Source organism: Camponotus floridanus, unplaced genomic scaffold (assembly GCF_003227725.1).
Source record: "Camponotus floridanus strain SB8 unplaced genomic scaffold, Cflo_v7.5 scaffold158, whole genome shotgun sequence".
In the NCBI taxonomy this organism is placed as follows: Eukaryota; Metazoa; Arthropoda; class Insecta; order Hymenoptera; family Formicidae; genus Camponotus; species Camponotus floridanus.
The window spans coordinates 183,692-189,388 of NW_020229279.1; the positions used below are offsets into that span (position 1 = coordinate 183,692).

Consider the following 5,697-nt stretch of genomic DNA (forward strand, 5'->3'; position numbering starts at 1 on the left):
TATAATATTTGGTCATAAGAATAATAATTTCTAACACGAGGCTGTCAATGTTTTATAAAAATTTGCAAAGCATTAAGTATAACAAAATGGATAGCATCTATATGCTTAAGGCATATACACATGAGCCAATGAAAAGAAAGAAAAACCAACTAGCATAAATGAACAAAATAATATAAAATTTAGATTAAAATAATTAAAAAATCAGAATAAGGCCAATGAACATCATCAAAAATCAACCATGAACATTTACGATCACACTCTTCTATATATAAATGCATGTACCAAGCCTTATAAAATATTAACACTTCATATAAAAAGTTTTCATTTATAATAATCCCCCTTTTTCATGTACTTTAATGACAAAATTTCATAATACCAAACCTTATTAAGTATAATTATGTCAGAATATTACTTACTAGTAAGTCTTCATATGACGAAAATAAATGGACACCCTATATTCGTGTTCCTACACACCGGGTACCCCCTGGCAAAAGTATCACCTGAATTAATGAAATAACAATATTAAGTATGGACATCTATAGCTACTATGAATATAAAATGTATATACACAATTGTAAAATGCACGAACATTCACATATGAGCACTCTTATACGTGCATATGTATATATATATATATATATATATATATATATATATATATATATATATACGTGCATATGAACATATGCAAATTTAATAATGTAAGACTAAAATCTTCCGAGAAATGAATAAGGCCCAGCTGCATAACGTGTGAAATAACACTCAAAAAAATAGAATCTAAATTTAAAAACTTCATTAAATAAAAATAAAAAATTATAACAATGAATATAATGACAGCAACTTCTTACCATGCATAATATACATATATCATTAAGTCAAAGGAAATAAAACGTGAAAACACGAGAGAAATAGAGAAATAATATGTGTACTTACGAATAATATTGCACAAAGAATATTACGCGTATAACTCTACGAGTCGAACAAGCGTGCAAGGCCAAGTCCAGCACGTCGCGTTATCTCCATTGGAATTTTTAAACATCCTCTCCCGACCTAAAGGCAGAGGGAAGATCTAAATTCGCGCTCGCATGAATGCAAACCAAATTAATACATCGACTTCTCTTTTATAATTAAGCATTAACAAAGTATTCTCTATTAATATTATACTATTATCCAGTATCATATACCTCTATATACATATATATGCATACTATATGTGACATATGAACTAACTACATATACACATATGCATACATATTTTATAACAAAATCCAATAAAATAAAAGTAGAGACGTAATAAACAATCGTCAGGACGAAAAATTAACATATATTAATAGATAAAAATATACACCTTTATATATATATATGCATACTATATGTAACCTATAAATCGAATAAATTTACATATACGCATATATATTTTATAACCAAACTCAATAAAATAACGGTATAAATACAATAAATACGCGTCGCGATAGAAATTGACACATATATATATTAACATGTCCAGAAATATCCCCATATATATGCATACTATATGTGACGTGTAAATTGAATAAATTCGCATATACGCATATACACTTTATAACAAAATCCAATAAAATAAAGGTATAAATATAATAAATAAGTTTCGCGATAGAAATTAACATATATATATTAACTTGTCCAACAATATCCCTATATGTATATGCATACTATATGCATATACATCTTGTAACAAATTTAACAATAAAACAAAGGAGGAGATATAATAGACTGCTACCGCGACAAAATTAATCAGCACACAAAACATATATATATAATATATATATATATTACGAATATTAACAAATAATTAATATTAATAACCCCAAGATTTTATACAATAATTATTAATCTTATACGATGATTATTAAATACGATTCAGTAAAAACTTGCTGAAATCAATTTTCATAAGCAATATGCGAATACATATCTATACATATATATATATATATATATATATATATATATATATATGTGCTAATATAAAAGTCGCCCAAATGAAAATCTTCAAAGAATAAAATATTGTCAGAATCAAAAGACCTCTTGAATAAAAGATCACGGTAGAGCGTGCAATGAATTCTTCGAGCACATCCGTCGTGATCATTCTTAGAAGTAAAACGAGCCGCTTTTTCATACGTTGTTCCGAGAATTGTAAGAATAAAATTTCTTTTAGCGACATAATAACTATTAAACGAAGCGATAATTAATTTCCATATATTCTTATTGTAAAGTTTATTGTAATAATAATGGCTTAACACATTAGAATTTATTAAAATATTATTCATAGGCTTGAGTAATTATTAAAAGTCGACTTTGAAAATTTTAAAATATATACATATAAAACCACAAAAATTCTAATTGTTGAAGCCTTTATTAAATAAATAAAAATATATCTTGTAAATGATAAATCTCAATAATTAGTCTTAAGATAATTATTAAACCTGGGAATAATACATGTAATATGCCAGGTTAATCCACGTAAACGAATTTTAAAAGGTAATTCATTTAAAAAATATTACTGTTACTAATGTGTCTTATAAAGAGAAAGAATGCGGTGAGCATTCTTCGAAGGACACCCAGCAGATCTATTTTTAGAATAAGAGATAAGCCATCTTCGCATCCGTTGCGTTAGAATCTGCAAAGAAAAACCTCTTATAGCAATCCAAATGCTAAATTTTTCTTTACTAATTATTACTAATTATTAATTTACTAATTATTAATTAATTAATTTTAACTATATGTGCACCATTGTGAAAATCATTGTAATAATAATGGTTTAATACATCAGAATTTACCAAAATATCACTTAAAATTTAAACAATTGCTATAAATCGAACTCAAATTTTCTAATGACATAAATATGATATTATAAAAAATTCTGATTGTTAAAAATCATTATTAAAAATTATTCTAAAATTATTTAATAAATCTAAGACTCAAGACTTGCAATCCCTACCACAAAACTCTCACCCACCACATCGCAAACTCATAGCAGGAAGGGATAGCTCCAGCAGCCGACCCACCAATCACCGAAGAGGCCCACCTCCTCTCCCTACCATTAAACGTCGAACCAGAGGAAGGTATTTAAGGCACCCCAGCTGCTCTCTCCGGGCCTTTTAGACAAAGTCGGTCAGCCCTAGCTCTCTCAGCCATTAACTCGCCTGTGTCTCAGCTCTCTCTACGCCCATCAGATCTCCAGCTCTCGAAGAGGAAAAACCTAGAAGCCTACCGGACACCTTAACTTATTCGAAAATAACTTAGTCGCGATTTTGATTTTTTCCTTCGGGACTTAGTCTCAATCTCTATTAAGAGAGCTGTATCAACATTAACACTTTAATAAAGTGCTACCATCCAGCAACCTCTGACTCTTTGGCCATTCTCTCCTTGCCACTTCTTCAGGTTCTCACCGAGGTCGAGCAACCCAGGGAAGGAGCAGCGGTGCCTGTATTCATCCATTGATCCCGTCATCCGGTAAGGAAATAATAAAATAATAATCATTCTTAATCAACCTTGATAATAACTCTGTATATTAGTTCGATTTATTCTAGGCCTATTGACAATTTTCCCAGAATCTTACTTGTCCATATACAGACTTTAAATTTTTCTTTGAGTTGAATAATTTAAATTTCAACCGATCCTCTGAGAACGCTCAAAGCGTATCTTAGAGTGTAGCGTCGTTCGAGTTAGTCACTCGATGTGCATTGAGTAGCAAATTCTACTCCTCTGCCGCTTTCACGGAGAGCTTCTCTGAAAGAATTTCTCCGTGGATCCTGTGCCGCTGTGACGTGACGTCTTGCACATCGATACTAGACTCAGAATCTAAGACTCGCTCCTAGAGGATCTGTCGAAATAATAGAATTTATGCACTGGCTTACAAGTTAACTATCGAAACATTTTATGAATTTTATACTTATCTGAAGTAAGCCAGCCGCTCTCACCCGTATCCTCGTCTGTATCCTTGAATCTCCAGACCTCTCGGTGCAGCCGCATGCTCCTGGAAATTCAGTATATGCTAGATAAATTATCATTCGTTGTACGACAATTTTCCCCGAGTCCTACCTTTCCGTATACAGACTTTAAATCCTTCTTTCGAGTTGAATTATTTAAATTTCAACCGATCCTCTGAGAACGCTCAAAGCGTATCCTAGAGTGTAGCGTCGTTCGAGTTAGTCACTCGATGTGCATTGAGTAGCAAATTCTACTCCTCTGCCGCTTTCACGGAGAGCTTCTCTGAAAGAATTTCTCCGTGGATCCTGTGCCGCTGTGACGTGACGTCTTGCACATCGATACTAGACTCAGAATCTAAGACTCGCTCCTAGAGGATCTGTCGAAATAATAGAATTTATGCACTGGCTTACAAGTTAACTATCGAAAACATTTTATGAATTTTATACTTATCTGAAGTAAGCCAGCCGCTCTTACCCGTATCCTTGTCTGTACCCCCTGAATCTCCGGACCTCTCGGTGCAACCACATGCCCCTGAAAAATTCAAAATATATTAAATAAATCATTAATTGCTGTACCCCAATGAACTGTATATAGCCGAACGTTTCAACCATGATATGAGAACGAGTGAGATATACTATCATAATCTACACTCGTTTATCTCACAATAATCCGTTAAGCCGTATTATTCGTCTTAACTCTATGAACCACCTTGCCGTGACTACATTTACCTTATAAAACCATTCATCTTAACAGGTACCTTTCTACGCATCATCGTAAGTAAACCCCTTTTGTGTTAAATCAATCGCATCAAACATACTAAATAGTCATATTCCCTCGGTAGATGGTTAACCCCCGCCGAACTTCTTCCGTTGGACGCGAAATTCCCCTCCGTGCCGCGGGTATACGCCGCAGGCGTGCCTCCCGGTCGGTACTTAGGCTCCCTACAGCTCGTCAGTTGTTTGCCGACGAGAACGACTTAACAAGCAGAGTAACAAGGTACTCTCCAGTGCGTAGTTTCGCGCCCTCCCGCGCATACCCTTATCGTCCTCCCCGAAACCCTCCAGCGGTTCTTCAAGAGGAACAACAGCCCAGAGCCAGGCCGCCATCGCCCAATTACTCCCCCATCCAGGATTCATCTAATCCCAGCTACTCGCCGGTCAGGACACCGGAAGATCTTCCTTCCATACCGGAAGAACGAAGACCCATAGAACAAAGCACAGAAACTGAGGCTTGGTCCATCCAACCCAGGTCAAGTTCTGGATCCCCCTGAACCAAATTTCTACCCGGAACCAGAGGACCTAGTCTTACCAAGCAGTATCCAACCCCTCGCAGGACTAACAGACGAAGATTTTATCGAGATCTACGAATACTTGCAGCGAGATAATTTCTTCAACAACCGCGAATAATAACTATATCTAGATATCGCCTTAGAAATGCTATAGAGAAGAACATTAACTACATACACACATCTATACGTATAACGATATACACTATCTACAACTGTCAAATAATAACAATAATAACAATAATAAAAAATTTGTAAAGCTCTAAGGAAGTAAACTAATAAAAGAAAACAGATCAAAAAGGATAAATTGGGTCAGGTTCAACGCACCTAATTTATTTCCCATCGTCAATCTCTCTCCTGAAAGAAGCGCAAAAGATTCTTAGTCTCTCGGCGTCCTAGGGTATAGCCGGCTTGGCAGGTTGCCCTGAAAAAGAAATAGAGAG

At 34.4% G+C, this 5,697-nt stretch overlaps 1 long non-coding RNA gene across 1 annotated transcript; it reads left to right on the forward strand.

The window, feature by feature from the left end:
• Nucleotides 1-3,413: 3,413 nt before the first annotated feature.
• Nucleotides 3,414-5,194, forward strand: LOC112637356. Its single transcript, XR_003122517.1, has 3 exons — nt 3,414-3,492; nt 4,723-4,742; nt 4,811-5,194. It is a non-coding gene; the product is annotated as an uncharacterized LOC112637356 (long non-coding RNA).
• The last annotated feature ends 503 nt before the right edge of the window (nt 5,195-5,697 follow it).